This window comes from Schistocerca nitens, chromosome 8, assembly GCF_023898315.1.
Source record: "Schistocerca nitens isolate TAMUIC-IGC-003100 chromosome 8, iqSchNite1.1, whole genome shotgun sequence".
Classification (NCBI taxonomy): domain Eukaryota; kingdom Metazoa; phylum Arthropoda; class Insecta; order Orthoptera; family Acrididae; genus Schistocerca; species Schistocerca nitens.
In genome coordinates this window covers 188401643-188422712 of record NC_064621.1, presented here as the reverse complement: position 1 = coordinate 188422712, position 21070 = coordinate 188401643, and positions in this window count along the sequence as shown.

The following is a 21070-nucleotide window of genomic DNA, read 5'->3' as shown; positions in this document are numbered from 1 at the left end:
AACATGATAACACCCTGCACCACAGGTGAGTATACAATATACACATACAAGCACTTACTGCCAGAATGTCTCAGCATACGCAGGCCACGAGAGATAGCGTCATGGCACTCGTCCAGTACATTAGTTTCAGTGCAATTGTAGCGGAAGCCAGGTTCCACGTTGAATCTTTCTGTGCCCCGAAGAGAACGGGCAGTTGCTCGGCTTCGGGGGTGGGGCTTAGGAAGGGCGTCACTGCCTCAACAAGATAATGTGTTCGTTGACACCTTTTTCGAATGTCCATTTTTAAACGCCGTTCAGCTCAAGAATTCCCCTTGGCGCTCGCATACCGTTCACAACTGCTGAAAGTACGCTGGCCCTTAAAACACATAGCGCTGTTAATAGAGAGGCTCTCTGTGAAGATTACAAACTTTATAGGCTTGCCTCTGATGAATTAAACGTAGACCCTGACGGGCACCAGGTCATCTGTTCAGGTGAGTCAATATTTAACTCACAATGGAATACTCCCAAGTATAAATACACGAACTTCATGAAACTTGACGTATGTATACAAGGCGTAAAATAATGTAATACGTACTTTTTGTGTACAACTTCACTTTTACGTTTTAAAACACTTGCGGAAAGGTAATCCGGCATGTAAGGCTTGGAGAGCATACCTTCGAAACGATGACATATAAAAAAAATGTTTATGATGACCATTAGTCAATTTTGGAAAACGAAAACTTCTGTTACAACTTAAATTAAAGAAGCTTTCAAGTGACATGCATCCACGTGTAGTAAAATTATTCTCTGATATGCCATTTTCAGAGAATAAGGTGTACACAGTGTGCTGTTAGAGTATTTTGACCTACTTAGTTCAGATATCTAAATATTCATTACCATTTTAATTACTTATTTTACTTATATTTGTTTCATGTTTAAATTTTTTTATTGTATATTCACGGTTTTTTAGTTTTTTTTTTTGTTTTTGTTTTAGTTTATCGTTTCAGGTACGTGCATTTTGCTAATTAAAATAACAAATAACCCATTATTGAGATACAAGATCGTAACAATAGTAACTAAAAAATAACGTTTTTGCATCGTGCATATAAAGTGAACGAAATTGTTTCTCGTAATATACACGACGGAGAACACAATACGCAACAAAATCAAGCAATGTATCAATGAGTCGCAGACGATCCTTTAAATATGTCGATTGTGTCAGGCATATTTCAGTACATTGGTAAACCTTGCTGAAGAGGATGGACTATGTACTTGTTTTCTTTCCCAATGATGGGAAAGAATCTTTGACAGATTACTGGAGCGATTAATGTGAAAGAACCGTTTTGAACATCGTATCTGACGACAGGGGTTTCGTAGATGGTACAGGTAGAGCAGTAAGATCTATACGGTTGGAATCACCAGATGAACGAAATCCCTGTCGTCAGATACGATGTTCAAAATGGTTCTTTCACATTAATCGCTCCAGGAATCTGTCAATAATAAAGATTATTTCCCATCATTGGGAAAGAAAACACATTTCAAATATCTTCTGAAGTAGCCAGACTTTTTTTTTTGCTAGATCCCGTTGCTATCACAATGGCATTTGCAGCTTCAAAAAGATTCTCGAATTCTAATTCCAAAATCACCATTGGTTTCATTTACTACTATGAAAAGGCGGGTAGTCAGTGCGAATGAACCGTTTGGAGCACCGAACCAGAGGACAAAGTACTTGTTCATCTGGTAACCTCGAAGGTGCAATGGCAGAGCTACAGCAATGGGATGTTAACGGATTTTGATGATGGAAGAACATTGTGAGCTTTGTGACAAGATTTTCAGGTGTATTTCTGTTGAATAATTATGCTATCAATCTCCACTTGAGAATAGTATAATCAGTCACCAGTACACTGTCAATTTTCTTCGTCCAGGCTTATCAGTGTACTGAAAAATCAGGATAATTAGAAGATCACTTGCCACAATTTGAGATCCAGCTACAATTTGTTTTCTGTTGTGTTCTCCGTAGTGTACATCATGTGATGAAATTTCGTTCATTTTGTGTAAATGGTGTAAAAAATGTGTTTTTCGCATCACTTTACATTTTATCATTACTGTATGGTTTGGTATCATAATAATGAGCTATATAATTTTACTTGAAATTCTATGATAAAAGACAAAAAAATGAATGTCTTATGAAAAATAACCACGTAAGATATAAAACAGAAGTAAAATTTAGACATGTTGATTAGGTTTGTTAAAAATACTCCGACAGCACACTATGTACAGCCTATTTTCCAAAAATGCTATTTCGGAAGCCAGCTTTATTTCAGTTGGATGTATGTGGCTTGAAAGGTTATTTAATTTATGGTGTAGGAAAGATTTCCATTTTTCTAAACTATTTAATGGTGTTGGGGTATTCTGCAAAATTTCAAATTATTCCAGAAGATGATTATACAGTCTGCTGTAACGTTACTTATATATCAGCTTTTACTAAACAAAAGTATTTTTTTATGTATCGTCGTTCTGAAGATAGTCTCTCTAAATCCAATATGCCATATTTCCTTTCAGGATATGTTTTATTCCTTAAAAGTGAAGGTGGGAACAATAAAAAAAAACTCGTATTCCATTACTTTGCTCCCTCTACACACCCACCAAGTTGCATAAAGGTCGTTCACTTACAGTTTTAAATGTTCCCTCGTCAGTGAATTACAATCCACTAACAGTCTACCGGCCACGGGAAGGTCTCGATCGGGGTCGAAGTTACCAGAAAGGGCTGGCGTAATTAACCGATTTAATGGTCATCTCAGCGCGGCTCAGTATTTGCACATTATGAAACACTATTGTGCAGAGTGTGAAGATGCGCTATCCAAACGGAGTGATCCAGTTCCTGCAGGACAAGACACCAGTTCACACGAAGAGGGTCGATCAGCAGTGCTGCAATGGATTTTGCATCAGGCCGATGTTCACCAAATCGGCTGGTCTGTTCGAGCGCCGGACTTGAATCCCGTTGAAAATTTGTGGGCCCAAATGCAGCGTCACAAGACTTTACGCTGGTCGAGTTTGCGCCGACGTACACCTGACCAACTGTGGGATATGGGAGGGTCTCACGGACCGTGAGATATACTTCCAAAGGCTGACCGCGTCCATGAGGCTCGTCGTATGAAATCACTCCGTCTTCAGGCCACAAGTGGCCCATCGGGACCATCCGACCGCCGTTTCATCCTCGGTTGAGGATGCGGAGAGGAGGGGCGTGTGGTCAGCACACCGCTCTCCCGGTCGTTATGATGGTTTTCTATGACCGGAACCGCTACTATTCGGTCGAGTAGCTCCTCAATTGGCATCACGAGGCTGAGTGCACCCCGAAAAATGGCAACAACTAATGGCGGCTGAATGGTCACCCATCCAAGTGCCGGCCACGCCCGACAGCGCTTCGGTGAACTCACGGGAACCGGTTTGTCCACTGCGGCAAGGCCGTTGCCTCTCGTTGTATGAGGCGGCTTGTTTATTCCATTTTGTGTGGATATCATGTGAGCGTCATCTTTGATGTGAAACTCCCCTTGTCTCACTTTACTCCATTTCATGTTGCAGTATTTTTGTAACTGTGTGTTTTCTAATTGCAAATCAACATGAAATCACTGTTCAACAAATTTTGTCGTTCGCATTCATGATACGTAACATTAAAATCATGCAAATTAGCAAAAGCACAGCACGTAAATCAGAAGTGAAATACGAATAAAATCCTAATATCAGGCAATTAGAGAAAACAATTACGACCAGTATGAGAACAGTTAAACCTAAAATAATAATAGACTCTCCTTTACTGTGTCACCAAAATTTGCCGCTTTTTTGTACATAGAAAGTGCAGTCATGGCATAAAAACGCTCTTTTTCATGATAACATTCGTCGGGAGCCCAAGGATAGCATTCCATGCACTGTGCCTAGTTCTGTATGTTAGTCTTAGAGAAACAACTACTGCAGATGGTCATTCAGTGTCTTCCTCTTGAGATTGCACTTCAGAAGCATTGTCTTCAATTAAATTTGTATCACACAGCAAATGACTGGAAGATTATATATAACTCTTTTTTTTATTTTTCAAGAACAAAACTTTCTTTGATTTCGCTTCAGCTTCCGTCTGTTTGATTCTTTTTATTGCAAACTTTCCCTGTATGAAGATGATATTATGTACTTAACTGATTCAGAACGTGCTGATTTTACTACATCTGGGGGACCTTGATGGGCCCTGATGATTTTGTCAGCTGCTCATATACCATTTGAACTATTATTGATTATCATTTGTATTTTACATATCAAACTCCAGGTGTATGACAAAGTCAATGTCTCTAAGCATACTGGTATACCCGTTAGGGGGTAAGAGCCCTGAGTTGCAGAGGCTATTTATAGCGTTTTCCATTGTTACTGCTCTCAAGTGGGCCGCTCCCAAGTAACCTCGCAATCAAAAATAAGGTCGCTACTTGACGTGAGTTATTTGATAACCGGGTCTCTACTTCTTGGGGATAATGCGTTTTAAACTTTCCCTTACGTATACACGAGAGGCTGCATTACATGCGTGCAGTTGGGTGTAAACACATTATGTATATGGTCACGGATTTCTCCTGATTTGTCTGTCACAGAGATGTGACATCATTCGCGTCAACTATTAGCAGAACAGGATTATCACCAGATGGCTTCACAAAACTCACAAAATTGTCAGACCACTTTGTAAAACTCGGGCTACTTGAGTGGCCAGGTGAAGTAATTGCAATGTGAGTTTCTGTGTCCCAATATGCAGTAATGTCGCGTATTAAGGCGCACATGGTACGCGTATTAGAAATAACCCGTCGTGCTCTAGAAACTTAGCAGCATAGTTTCGCTTCTGGATTTAAAGGACAGTTCATTATAGCGAACGAGAGAGCAGTTTGTGAACAACGTAATCATACGAATGTTTTTGCAACAGGTGGTCAACTTCACATATTAAAGCATGACAAGCATGTACACTCAAAAAATTTGAGATTCAACCCTTTTAAAATAAAGCATTTTCGATAATGTCCGTATCCGTGATGCTCTTATCGTCACTGCTCTTCACCTCAAACGCTGTGAGAACTAAGTTCTAACTTCCCTACAGAGCTGAACATTTACTTTAGTCACAATCTAGCTTTCTCACACTAGCGAACTGTCCCATAACAGGCACCTTTCCTCTGTATATAGAATCATTTTCAAAGGATAAATTAAAAACACTGTCAAATCGGATAAGAAATAGTCGTTTAAATCGAACAAGTAAGGCTACGTGTAGTGCATTATGTCATTTGGCATCTTTAGCGTCATGCCAGCAAATCGCCGAAATTATTGGGTACTGTTTTCCTTGAAAATTACTGGGAAATGAAAGATAATTTAGGTTGGAAAAATGTGTCAACGTTAGTGCTGTTAATTGGAAGGTCATGCCACTTCCTACCTACTTAAGGAGAGTTTTACCATCTTTGGCCCGAAAAAAGCATGTTCCTTGAGAAATTTTTTCTCCGGATGTGTCATAGATATCAATGTCAAATTCGTTCATAATGTTTATTGATATTTCCTACATAAACTGGAATTTCTTCGACCGGAAAAATCGAAGGGAAAAAGGCGGGAATTTCGATGTAGACCTCCACGCGTGGTACGTCACAGGTCAGCCGGCTCTTCTGAAATCAAACTTGAGTTGACGTCAGCGAAGTATATCAGATTCTTTAGGAGTTGTACATCGCTTAAGTTATTTGGACCATAGGAAACCAAATGGCAGCCATTTGAAAAAAAAATAGGGTTTATTTCAACGTTTTTTCACTTCGCCGGCCAAGTAAAATTATTTATAGTTGATGGATCGGAATAAAAGTGGTACAACTCTAGACAATTGAGTTAGATTCGTCGGAAACAAGAATCATATCATTTCGAGGAAAACGCGTTTGAAGTTTAGACTACATATTAGATTCAATCTACTATTCCGGGTCCATTCCTCTTCCGCATAGAGGGCGTTCTGCTCGATCTGGGCCATCCTGCGCTGCTGCAGAGCCGTTCGTATGGCCGGTGACAAGCGGTTTTCGGCCGCTTTAATCGGGTGGTCGTCCGAATGCTTGGTGAACTGCATCGAATAGAGTCCCAGGGTGACGTCCATCGTTGTCATGGTCTTCAGAATTGCTGAATACCCTTCGCTGGGACTGCTCACTGTCAGGTAAGTCGCAATCTCAACAGTCTTCGCGCCACAATGCAAATGTTTGGGGGCTAACTTCTAAACACACGCGTTCAAACTTTTATTTGAGTTTTGTGTGCTCCTCCTAACACCGGTACAATAACTCGTCCTCCGAAAGGAAAAAAAAAAAAAATGGTGCGTGAAAAAGGCCAATTTCAGGCAGTGCAGTTTTTTGTTCAGCCACGAATAACAAACATTTCCGTTCTGTATTCAGAAAAACCGTTTCAATGGTGGATTATAAACACTTTAATGGATCCAAAAATGCAATTTTTAAAAAATCGATTTTTTGAACCAAAAGACAGTAAACCTCCCCTCAACTCTTTCGGTTCCTTAGACAAGTCCTACCGGATTTCAATAAATACTGTGTGACAAAATTTAAACGTCTTTTAAAGTCCCGTTATGCTGAGTAATTGAACTTAATTTTCCCACTAAATTTGTGATTTTATTTAGAGACTGAACTGTATGGGCTAATCGATTAAGATTTATTTTCTCTTATTTAATTTCATTTTAATGATTTTCTCTACTGCATCTGCTTTTCCGCTTTGCCTGCTACTTCTGTTAATAGTTTCATGTATACAGACAAAAGTTTCTCTTCGGCAACTTAATTCGGATCTGAACGTTTTCGAAGCTGGGGGCGACAGTGAATTTTAGTGTGCTCGAGTGAATGCACAAAAAATTGTTATTGGGCTTACTCTTATATTTGAGTGTGTCATTTTGGAAAATGTATATCATTGCCAGTTTTATTTGTGCCCAATAATTAAATAATTCTTACAATTGAAATACGAGTTTCGTAAAAGTTAAACTTTGCTAGAAGTATGATTGATCTAAAAATCATTTACTGCTGAGAATAATAATATTTTCTCACTCCAAGAAAACACATATTCTTTTCCTCTCCGATTCTGCGTAGAACCTCCTCATTCCTTACCTTATCAGTCCACCTAATTTTCAACATTCGTCTATAGCACCACATCTCAAATGCTTCGATTCTCTTCTGTTCCGGTTTTCCCACAGTCCATGTTTCACTACCATACAATGCTGTACTCCAGACGTACATCCTCAGAAATTTCTTCCTCAAATTAAGGCCGGTATTTGATATTAGTAGATCTCTCTTGACCAGAAATGCCTTTTTTACCATAGCGAGTCTGCTTTTGAGGTCCTCCTTGCTCCGTCCGTCATTGGGTATTTTACTGCCTAGGTAGCAGAATTCCATAACTTCATTGACTTCGTGACCATCAATCCTGATGTTAAGTTTCTCACTGCTCTCATTTCTACTACTTCCCATTACCTTCGTCTTTCTCCGATTTACTCTCAAACAATACTGTGTACTCATTAGACTGTTCATTCCGTTCAGCAGATCATTTAATTCTTCTTCACTTTCACTCAGGATAGCAATGTCATCAGCGAATCGTATCATTGATATCCTTTCACCATGTGTTTTAATTCCACTCCTGAACCTTTCTTTTATTTCCATCATTGCTTTCTCGATATACAGATTGAAGAGTAGGGGCGAAAGGCTACTGCCTTGTCTTACACCCTTCTTAATACGAGCACTTCGTTTTTGATCGTCCACTCTTATTATTCCCTCTTGGTTGTTGTACATATTGTATATGACCCGTCTCTCCCTATAGCTTACCCCTACGTTATTCAGAATCTCGAACAGCTTGCACCATTTTATATTGTCGAACGCTTTTTCCAGGTCGACAAATCCTATGAAAGTGTCTTGATTTTTCTTTAGCCTTGCCTCCATTATTAGCCGTAACGTCAGAATTGCCTCTCTCGTCCCTTTACTTTTCCTAAAGCCAAACTGATCGTCACCTAGCGCCTTCTCAATTTTCTTTTCCATTCCTCTGTATATTATTCTCGTAAGCAGCTTCGATGCATGAGCTGTTAAGCTGATTGTGCGATAATTCTCGCACTTGTCAGCTCTTGCCGTCCTCGGAATTATGTGGATGATGCTTTTCCGAAAGTCAGATGGTATATCGCCAGACTCATACATTCTGCACACCAACGTGAATAGTCGTTTTGTTGCCACTTCCCCCAATGATTTTAGAAATTCTGATGGAATGTTATCTATCCCTTCTGCCTTATTGGACAGTACGTCCTCCAAAGCTCTTTTAAATTGCGATTCTAATACTAGATCCCCTATCTCTTCTAAATCGACTCCTGTTTCTTCTTCTATCACATCAGACAAAGCTTCACCCTCATAGAGGCTTTCAATGTATTCTTTCCACCTATCTGCTCTCTCCTCTGCATTTAACAGTGGAATTCTCGTTGCACTCTTAATGTTACCACCGTTGCTTTTAATTTCACCAAAGGTTGTTTTGACTTTCCTGTATGCTGGGTCAGTCTTTCCAACAATCATATCTTTTTTGATGTCTTCACACTTTTCCTGCAGCCATTTCGTCTTAGCTTCCCTGCACTTCCTATTTATTTCATTCCTCAGCGTCTTGTATTTCTGTCTTCCCGATTTTCCCAGAACATGTTTGTACTTCCTCCTTTCATCAATCAGCTGAAGTATTTCTTCTGTTACCCATGGTTTCTTCGCAGCCACCTTCTTTATACCTATGTTTTCCTTCCCAACTTCTGTAATGGCCCTTTTTAGAGATGTCCATTCCTCTTCAACTGTACTGCCTACTGCGCTATTCCTTATTGCTGTATCTATAGCGTTAGAGAACTTCGAACGTATCTCGTCATTCCTTAGAACTTCCGTATCCCACTTCCTGACTATTGTCTTGAACTTCAGCCTACTCTTCATCACTACTATATTGTGATCTGAGTCTTTATCTGCTCCTGGGTACACCTTACAATCCAGTATCTGATATCGGAATCTCTGTCTGACCATGATGAAATCTAATTGAAATCTTCCCGTATCTCCCGGCTTTTTCCAAGTATACCTCCTCCTCTTGTGATTCTTGAACAGGGTATTCGCTATTACTACCTGAAACTTGTTACAGAACTTAATTAGTCTTTCTCCTCTTTCATTCCTTGCCCCAAGCCCATATTCTCCTGTAACCTTTTCTTCTACTCCTTCCCCTACAACTGCATTCCAGTCGCCCATGACTATTAGATTTTCTTTTCCCTTTACATACTGCATTACCCTTTCAATATCCTCATACACTTTCTCTATCTGTTCATCTTCAGCTTGCGACGTCGGCATGTATACCTGAACTATCGTTGTCGGTGTTGGTCTGCTGTCGATTCTGATTAGAACAACCCGGTCACTTGAACTGTTCACAGTAACACACCCTCTGCCCTACCTTCCTATTCATAACGAATCCTACACCTGTTATACCATTTTCTGCTGCTGTTGATCTTACCCGATACTCATCTGACCAGAAATCCTTGTCTCCCTTCCACTTCACTTCACTGACCCCTACTATATCTAGATCGAGCCTTTGCATTTCCCTTTTCAGATTTTCTAGTTTCCCTACAACGTTCAAGCTTCTGACATTCCACGCCCCGACTCGTAGAACGTTATCCTTTCGTTGATTATTCAATCTTTTTCTCATGGTAACCTCCACCTTGGCAGTCCCCTCCTGGAGATCTGAATGGGGGACTATTCCGGAATCTTTTGCCAATGGAGAGATCATCATGACATTTCTTCAATTACAGGCCACATGTCCTGTGGATTCACGTTACGTGTCTTTAATGCAGTGGTTTCCATTGCCTTCTGCATCCTCGTGTCGTTGATCATTGCTGATTCTTCCGCCCTTTGGGGCAATTTCCCACCCCTAGGACAAAAGGGTGCCCTGAACCTCTATCCGCTCCTCCGCCCTCTTTGACTAGGCCGTTGGCAGAATGAGGCTGACTTCTTATGCCGGAAGTCTTCGGCCGCCAATGCTGATTATTTATGAAAATTTAAACAGTGGCGGGGATCGAACCCGGGACCGAAAACGTTTAGATCATGAATCACAGACGCTAACCCTAGACCACGGGTACAGTTGGGTAACAGAATACAAATAATATGCACCATGTTTGTTCCAAGACAAGAGAAGCTACTAAAGACAGGCCATTGTCACCTACCACAACAGGAAGATAACAAATATTGGTGAGATGGTGGAGTCGAACACTGTTTCAAGAAGTGTCAAGCAGGTATCCTGATCGTTTTCCTTTTCTCTTTGCAGCTCATGTTAGACTATAGGACAAGAGAAACTACCATAGAGAATCCGTTAGCATCTACCATTATGGGAACGTAAAACAATATTACCTTAATGGCGGAACCGAGCTCTGATTCATATAGATACGACCACGCACTATCAGCGTCAGCTACTGTCACAGCGACGCTGGTACTGTCTTCGGGCGGGCTTCTAACGGTATAGGTCAAATAACTACATATTTCACGATCGCTGTCAACATCCTATATTTCCGTGCATAATGTTCAATTAGGATCTATTAATTTCAAACTTTATGTTTAGTGCGTCTCGCAGGTAAGGTAGCAGGTAAGGTATGCTTTAACTTAACATCAGCAATAACGGGCAAAAAGTGCTTCTACAGTTTGTGACGTGACTGTACACGCAGAGAATGCCTGATGTGGAACTCAGCCATATTCCCTGCGAAGAGTGTTGCTTTATCGACTCTATGTTACACATCAAACCATTATGCTACTCTGGGCTCGATTACACAGTATGATTCAGAAGTTCATGCACCAAAAATTACAACAAAATTCTAGATTCATATATCATCCTTTATTCTTATACGAACCCTCACTCACCCTGACAGCATATCATACGATAATAACGATATTAGACAACTGAAAAGAGTCATTGCTACTTGAGAACTGAAACTTTATTTACCTTACTCTGTTACGAATAAAATACTGTTTAAGTAACACTTCGAATTTAAGTTATCTTCTGATGCATTTACTTAAATTTATTAAAGCGTCTAAATGTTGAGTTTGAGAGCAAGATATAAATTATAGTTCTTATATAACTTTTAAAATTAGCTCAATTATTTCAAGTATTAAAGGCACACTCACACAACAGTTAACCACTGTTAATTTCAAAGGTTCCATAGAGCTTCATATCGATTACTGGATGGAAATTACTTTTTTAATTCACAGATCGGTGTTTGATTTAGACCATCTGCAGAGCGTACGCCCGTGGCCACACCCGCCGCCAGCAAGCGAGTGCGGATGAGTCAGATGAAACGTTCCTGCGAGTGGGAACACGTGCAGCAGGGCTTCAGGTCACTGAGACGGATCTAACAGTTACAGAGAGAACTCATATCGTTAAGCCACAATCGTCCCAATAAACTGGATATACGAATACTGCAATGTGAGCAGCTGATGTCGACGTATTTCGTCCATCAGAAAAAAATTAAAGGAAAAAAATTAAGCCAATCTAACTTTCAGTGCCCGTTTCCATTCTACTCGCCATAATAATAGCCGTCCTCCAGCAAATAACAAAAAATAAATTGCTATTAAGAAAGAAGCGGTGCTCCAATATCACTCCAGCCTCTTTTGGTGCCCTCAAATATTTTCATCGAAATTACGACGTTTCTTTGGTTCCTAGTTCGATACCCCTGCAAAATGACTTTCATTGTCGTTGTAGCTTCTGATACTGCTACTGGTGACATCAAACACTTTGCTAATACAGTTCATGTACAGACATTGGTCGTGGCAGTTTACAGGAGAACAATTCTAACTGATGGTACTCAAACACTCTACAAAACTGATTTGTAAATACACTGTAAATAATAACAGCACTAAAATCTTTTACAGTAAATGAAATGATTGGCAGGCATCCTTCTCCAAAGGCTGTAATGAGTATTGAGCTATGACTAACTCATGCTTACTATGATCTAAATCATCATTATCTGTAATTAGGTACCAAAAAAGTGCTATTGTTCCTTAGAAAGGTAACATGCTGGAGCTACTGCGTAGCGATACACTGAAGAGGTATGCACAATAGTGTAATTTGTGCCGTTGGTGCAACAGCTGCCGATTCTCACGCGGCGACTATGTCTACCGCCATATTTGCTTTGACAGCAGCTACACTTATCGAAGCACAATTGGAACGAAAATTTCACCTACTCAATGAAGCGGTGAGGACCTTGTGGAACTTTTTCACAGGCAGAAGCCTCTACAGGAACACACAAACGAAAACAGCCACCTCAGACGTCCTCCGCTATGGGGTGAATGAGCTGGCTGCGAATGAAGACCGCATCGCTCTGAAAAGGACTGGCGCAGACCTCATACTAAATTATTCATATGTACGTAATGATGCAGGGCGTAGCTGATGACTAAAGGAGACTTTGAATTGAACCTTAGCCTCTCGCTTGGAATGAAAAAGCAATTTTACTGTGTATAAACAACTTCATTATGTTTACGTCGTTCCCTAAAAATATAAAAATGTATAGAAAATTTTAGACACATGTTCTTATTGATGAAATCTCTTGTAAAGAATGTAGCGAAAATACGCTTATACACATTCCTACATTTCGCGGTCAACCCTTTGCACTTACGGCTGGTTATAGAGCCCTAGATCACCTACAGTGCAGGTTTTGTGTGTACAACCATGTTGGACCGTCGCAGACTACTTGGAAAAATGGTACATGGAAAATATTTATACGAACCAGGGAATAAGATATTTATAAAAAAATTTGGCAGTCGATAAAATAAATTGTTACTTCTTCTACTTGTATAATTATAAACAATTTTCGCTTGTTCATAATTTCATCATTAATCTCAACTATGACCCATTGACCGATCCCTATTAATAATCGATATTACACCCGCAAAAACTAATCACATTGATCAGGGATGAACTAAATTAGTACAGATTGCTTCCCAACACACTATTCCATCAGGATATTGCCCTACCAACTCAGTTCATTTTTTGTTTCCGCTTTTAATAGAAAATTGCAAAATGAAAACGCAGGTATATACTAGGATTTTCAGCTAATGAGCAGTAAATCAGAGGAATGTCTTACCTCAAATCCACATACATCAGAGTGACATCGGCATTAAGATGGAAGTATTGCTGCATGAATAACAACTAGACTACACACATTACTAAAGATACGTCGGCACAGTTATACGTATTAGATAATTATTTCAAAAATAATAACTAGTCTACTCAGTGCGCGAGAATTAGGAGGCTTATTTGGAAAGTAAGGTCCGATTAGTCTCAAAATGGAAACCACCGTGAAAATGAAAAACGTTTTATTTGAAACAGTTAGCTACAGCTCCCAGCTACATCTCTACATAGTCGCCGCTCCGATTTAGAGATCTGTCGTAGCTTTATAACAACTTTCGAATATCCTCGTCATAGAAAGAAGCCGCCTGTGCTTTCTGCCCATTCTCTGTGCTGGTCTACAGCTCGTTGCCTGTGCCAGAACGTTGTCTTTATAGCTAGCGGTTCATGTGAGCCGAGATTAAACTCAGTGAGACTCAATTTCGGACTCGATTGTGGGGGATCAAACACATCCTATCGAAAACGCTGCAGAAGCATCTTCTTTGTCCCTTCAAAGTGCGTCCGAGAATTCTCATGCGGAAGGAACCGTATGACAGTTATGTTATGTGGGCTGCATGACATCAGGCGAAATCTCGCACTGGGCCATCATATTTGGCGGGACACGTTATTGTTCTAAGCATCTTTACGTACTCACTGTGCGATCATAACTGAAAAGAGAGGCGTGACGTGTTCTTCGTGCATACTAGAGACACTGCCCAACACAATTGTGCAAAGCTTCATCGGATTTTCACTGTGGTTTCCATTTCACACCTAATGGGACTTAATTTCCGAATAGCCCTCTTACAGTGAAGGTACTAGACGATAGCTGAGGAAGCCAGGTGTAGTTTCATGCATCACTGTTATGCAGCATAAGTTAATATTTTAACTATAGGAAATTGTTCAAATGCTTATGCTTAATGTACCATATCGTACACTTACTCTTGTCATATTTTGTAATATGTCATGTGTATAGTTTTAGATTGATTTAGTCACTGATTAATTAAATTTTCCTTAGACCATTAATAAAGACACAAGTCATTTAAAATTCCTCTTGGTTATACGAGTTCTTAATGATCACTAAAAGTGTCACTAAAAGACGTTCATTATACGCAGTCCGGTCACACTAATGGATCACCGACTACGGTCGACATCAACGTGCAGTAACCACCCACAGATAGGAGTTGGCAGCAGTAGCAATACAGGGCACGTAAAATGTAGTTGATGGACGCAGAAGACAGCGCAGTAGCTGTCGTAATGAGGAAACGAAACGATTTATTTGACGTTCGAACGTTATGATAACGGGCCTTCGAGCTAAGCGCGTAGGCATTTTACAGACGGCTAAGCTTGTTAAATACACCACGCAGAACAAAATGCGGTGCAGCTTAGACCACTGATGACAGGACTGAACGACGACTGTGGAAGCGTACGCGTGCAACTGATAAGCGGTTGACTGCCCAGATAAAACAAGGGGTTACCAGCAGTGTCTCTTCAACTGCGCGGTCTGGGCTGACCACGTCGGAGGTTCGAGTCCTCCCTCGGGCATGGGTGTGTGTCGTACATAGCATAAGTTAGTTTAAGTTAGATTAAGTAGTGTGTAGGCTTAGCGACCGATGAGCTCAGCAGTTTGGTCCCATAAGATCTTACCACAAATTTCCAATTTTTCTTCAACGGCGGTTCAGCTAACGTTGCTCCGTATGCACCTCCACAGTAGGCACCTGGTTAATGAATCCACGATCACTGCTGTTCATCGGTGACGTAGGCTGCAATTCGCACGCCAGTACCGCTACTCGACGTCCAATAATTAGCGATAGTTTACCCTTTCAGATGAACCTCGTTTTATGTCCCATTGGACACACTGACATGGGCGGTGGCGTGAACAGCTCTCAGTGTACATGCGTGATTGGGAGAGCAGCAGGATAAGTTTACAGTACTCCCTAGCCACCTGGCTCCCAGGATTTAAGCCCAAAAGAGAATCTGTGGGACCACCTCAATCGGGCAGATGGCGCCACACATCCACGACCGAAAAACCTAGTGCAGCTGGTTACGGCACTGGAGTTGGCATGGCTCCTCATCCTTGGTGGTACCTTCCAGAACCTCACTGACTCCCTTCCTGCATGTCTCGTAGTAATCCACCCTACAAAAGATGGTTATTCTGGATTTTGACAAGTAGTCATGTTATCTGTAATGGACTGGAGTGTACATAGGTCAAGACGGTTTGCGCGCAGACATTTCAGTATGGTTTCTTTGTCATATGGGAGGACATGTGCGCATAACATATATTTTCATTTCTTACTGAAACAGACCCGAGGATGACTGACCACTTCTACCGAGGATCCGGTCGCAGCGAAGAGTCGTGGCGAGGAGCAGGCTGTTGGCAACTCAGTAGAAAAGTATTCAACGTCAGTCATTTTATTATAACTCGTACCGCTGCACTCATTCACTGCGATGAGGCAGCCAACACTGTCTCTGCACACAGTGCAGAACTCACGTGCAGCCCTGTGCCAGCTGGCGTCCAGCCTGCAGACGACGACGTATTTACTCCGAAATGCTGATGCTCTGTGTGACATGGTTAGATGTGTCATGGCTGTTTGCAGGTGGTGTGAGAGGCGTGGGAGATTGATGAAACACTTGCAGAGCATGGCAGCCTTCCAGTGGGAAATCGCATTGTGAGTGATGACACGAGGCTCCACGGGTGCCCGCTGTATTGTCCCAGCCACGAGCTGCTGCTCTCCATGGCAGGAGTCGAGATGCTGCTGGAATGAGCATGGATGTGGCCCACCAGTGTAGAGGTTTGGCCCAGGGAGGAGGACTTGGTGTTAGACGACGTTGTGATGGGGCGTATCACGAGCACTGTCACAGCTGCCTGATGACCCATGGGGAGGAGGTGCCTGTTGTCGCTACTTTGTCATAGTAGGTCTGCCGGGAGATGAATGTGTCTGTCAAGAAAGCGGCTGTTATTAGCATGAGATAGTGGCTGTTTTGCCGATGTACCATCTCCACTCACTTTTCTTACAAGGGAACATCCCCATCGCACCCCCCTCTGATTTAGTTATAAGTTGGCACAGTGGATAGGCCTTGATAAACTGAACACAGATCAATCGAGAAAACAGGAAGAAGTTGTGTGGAACTATGAAAAAAGAAACAAAATATACAAACTGAGTAGTCCATGCGCAGAATATGCATCATCAAGGATATTGTGAGCTCAGGAGCGCCGTGGTCCCGTGGTTAGCGTGAGCACCTGCGGAACGAGAGGTCCTAGGTTCAAGTCTTCCCTCGAGTGAAAATTTCAATTTCTTTATTTTCGCAAAGTTATGATCTGTCCGTTCATTCATTGACGTCTCTGTTCACTTTAATAAGTTTAGTGTCTGTGTTTTGCGACCGCACCGCAAAACCGTGCGATTAGTAGACGAAAGGACGTGCCTCTTCAATGGGAACCGAAAACATTTGATCGCAAGGTCATAGGTCAACCGATTCCTCCACAGGAAAACACGTCTGATTTATTCTATACGACACTGGTGACGGCATGTGCTCCACATGACAGGAATATGTTGTCGACCCACCTAACTTGTACACTTGGCGAATGGGTAAAAAGATTCTTCTACCTTTCCCGATTTAGGTTTCTTGTGGATGTGATAATCACTCCCAAAAAAGTGATGAAAACATAAGTGTTTGTCACATAAACTGCAACAAATGAATGCAACAGTTTCACAGTCGCACAGTTTTCCCTGTGCTCTGTCAAAACATATGTTTTTAACGTTTTCAAATTTTTCCGTGTGTAGACCGTCAAATCCTGCATATGTCCAAGCAAATCTAAACATGTGCTGGAATTTTGGAGAGCTAAGTTGATTATGTGTCAGTGCCTGAACCTTGATAATAGTGTGAAAATAATAAATTAAACTTTTGACTCGAGGGTAGACTTGAACCAAGGACCTCTCGTTCCGCAAGTGCTCACGCTAACCACGGGACCACGGCGCTCCTGATCTCATAGTACTTGATGTTGCCTATCCTGCACATGGACTACTCAGTTTTTATATTTTGCTTTTTTTTTTCATAGTTCCACACAACTTCTTCCTGTTTTCTCGATTGATCTGTGTTCAGTTTTTCAAGGCCTATCCACTGTGCCAACTTATAACTAAATCTGAGGGCGTGCGATGGGGAGGTTCCCTTGTTAGAAAATTTCTGCAACACGTCGGTGAAGAAACCACTTGGCCCATCAAGTAAGATCTCTGTCTTATCACTGTGCATGCACAATTTCGGTGCCAGGCGTTGACTGTATTGCAATACCGAAACAGCCCTGTTGCATTATCCAGCATGTCAACACCCTGTGCTCCCCAGCTGTCTATTGCTTCCAAGGTAAAGCACAAAAATTGTGCTAGCGCTACAATATCTACCTCTACTGTAAGATCCAGACCCCATCCGTCTTTCTATAGGACTGATATGAAATAAAACTCTCCAGGCAGGTACTACGGTGCGCGGGTACAGTACATACACAAAAATTTCACTTCTGAAGTACTTGGATCACAAAGTTCAGAGACTCAAAATTTACCCTGCGATATTTAGCCCTCATTCTCCATGCTCGTTTAGCCTTACAACTAAAAGGTTACCTATTCGTCACACGAATTAACAGTTCATTAGTTCACATAAAAAGTATATCGCTAAGTACACCTACTAGCATCTAACTAGTCAAACCATTCTGGCAACTCCGCGTATAACACCTCATATCACATTCCAAGGCGGTCATGTCGTCCTCAACAGTCTTACTACTTCGTAAGCTGCAGGAAAATTATTTCTTACTATAACGCACGTTACACTCTCACCCATACAACCACTTTCTAAATCCTTCGTACCTTCTGCACAAGTGGATATCCTGTCCGCATGGACCTTCATTATCGGAGGTGTAGGAGGCATGGGGCTATTACTCAAGGTAGATGACGGCTGCAAGGAATAGAGTCCAAATTTTAATGGTGCCAGGTATCGTGACACCTAAGTTCGTGGCCGTACGACGCTGTTCCTCCCGTTGATGTTGCACATATTGTGGCACCTTTTCCCCTGACATGCAGCTTGCGTTGCTAGGAGCTGAGCGGTTCTGGGAGGGGGTCGGGACTCGTTTCAATGTGTTATTAGGGAAGGCTAAATTCTGAACTGGAAGTGCTCACAACATGCGGCCGACTAGTAAATTTGGGGTGGCATTAGGTTTAATCTCGTAATTTCAGTAACAACGGCTAGTACGTGAAATGTTGGCCCCGTTATATCGTATGCTGCTTATAAAGGCACATTTGCATGCCGAGCGTGAGTTTCCGCGGAAACGCGAAATATTAATTAAATAAATAATCAGTGACTAATAAATAAAGCCTATGGCACACAATTGCAGCGCTGTGTCGCTGATAAAGACAAAAGAATAATTACGTTACTCTTATGTCTGTTTAAGAGAAGAGAGAGCTCAGGTAGAAGTGGTGCGAGAAGCACGTATTTTATTTTATTGTCTGGCACACCGCCATATTTTCATGTTATAGAAGAATACTGCGAGTTGCAACCACACTAGGCACTTGATTCTGTAATGAATTTATATTTATAAAAGTAAGTAGGATTATGAACTGTAGGCTATTTCATTGAATATATCTGATTTAACTAACTGTGTAACTTTTTTATGTTTAGTAGACAATCACCTCTGTACGACGTATTGGCATGGCTGGCAAATCATTGTAATATTGAGATTAGATCATGAGTCCGTACCTACCGCAGCAGTCTTTGGAAACGATTTAATTACGAAGTCCGATTATTTCAGTTTTCTTTCACGGTCAACTACGAGTTACATTGCCTTTTCCAAATAGCCATTGTCAAGCGTCTGATACCGAATAATTAAACGTCCACGTTCCAGATAAGCAAATACCAATTACAACCAATCATCATACATACAGAATAATTAATCATTAATATTTTATTCCAAAATTTTATTTTTATTTATTTTATATTGGCGACTGCGTGTCGGACTTGTTATTTTGTCATTTGTTACATTGTTCTTTTTGTTTCATGTCAAAAATCAACTTTCTGGACCTGGACGTGAATGTATGAGAGATAATGAAAATCTGAAGATATTTTCCAATTCTAAAGTTTTGCCGGAAGACGCAATGAAGCTTCCAGCAAAATAAGGTAAGACGCAGCATCTTTGCATTAGCAGGCTTGACCAGACGTATAATTCAGTGTATTAGCTTTTCAGTAAATTCTGTAGTGTTTCTTTCGCGCATAACAGTTTTCAGTAACAAATTTCATTCTTAGCACTTTTTCCTAAACAATAACGTATCCAACAATACCAATACACGAGTGTACAATATGGCCGACTTCTGTACGATATGATGTAACATGGCCAGCAGCCATTACCAATAATCTCAAATTCAGTTTATATTTTTAAATTAACGGGACAGCCATTGTTGCTACGAGCGATTCATGCTCAACTGCATTTCATTTTAAAATCAGTGTCAAATATTTTCTTGAAACATAAATCACGTGTGGCATGGTAATGACTAGAAATCAATACGCAAAAATGGAACAGCAAAGACGTACTATTCAGACACAATCCGACTCGGACGAGAGACAAATGTTAGAAAATGGCTTTACGACAGCAACCGGTAGTGACGATTTATCAAACATTGACGCAAGTGTTGACGGAAATTTTGACAATAGGCCGTTCACCACAAAAATTTCAAAGTCTCAGTCAGAGCCCATGTTAATGCATGACGTCACGTCTAATGACGCGGCGGGGGCACAGACGTTGCAAACGGTAAACATTGCCGACATGTTACAAATGATAATGAAACAGAACGCCGAAAACATGGCAACCTTACAGACACAAAATGACGAAATTAAATCTGACCTCATAGCACTCAAGACGAGTAATGACACTTTATGTAAACGTGTGGAACTTATAGACGCCACACTGACCAAACAGATGACTGAACTCAGTACTAAATTTTCCCAGCTTAATACGACACAAGAAAAGACTACAACTGACGTAGCACTTTTACCGACACAAGTAAAAAATCTTAATGTCACGTGTGAAGTTCTTACTGAACAAATTCAAACATATCCTTCAGTACACGACAACCTTGAAAAACGAATTACTGACGTACAGAATAAATTTGACAATGTTGAACAACACCTGACTGACATCTTACAATCTGATGCTACAGCTCATTTTCAAAACATTAATAAAGAATTTCATGATTGGGTAGTGAACAGAGACAAACATTTTGATAGATGCCTACGTGAAAATTTACCAACAATTGTGCACGACTCCGTAGCGCAATACATTACTAATAACAAACAGCTGATCAGTGACGCAGTACAATCCGTCACTGGACCAATGACACAATTCACCGATCGACCACAGTCTGAATGTAACGAAAATATCAGTCAAAATGTACAGTTCAGGAACCAATATACATTCGAGTATGACACACACATACCGCACACGACAAACACACAAGAACAAAACACACCACGACTACAACACATACCACGAGGTGCAAACACAAACACAAGCTATTATCATGGTAAACCACAGCAACATTATCGTAATTACTCGCCAGCTGAACATAGCAGTAATTACAGTGGAATAAATCCATATCACAATGCAAAGGAAGAAGAAAGCTTAATGAAACACAGGCAATTTCAGATTTTTATCCCAGAAAAACGAACCATTCATCCGGTGATTTTTCTTAAATCTTTTAGTAACGCATTTCCACGCACTTTGAGTGACCGGAAAAAGATTTCATATATTGTCGGTTACATCCAAGGCGATGCAGATGTCTGGGCATACAGTCAAGCTGACGTATGTACCACGTACAGTGAGTTTGAGCGTGCTTTTCTGAACAAATTCTGGTCGCAATCCGTCCAGGAGCGACTCAGAAGACAAATTCTAGAACCTGAAACT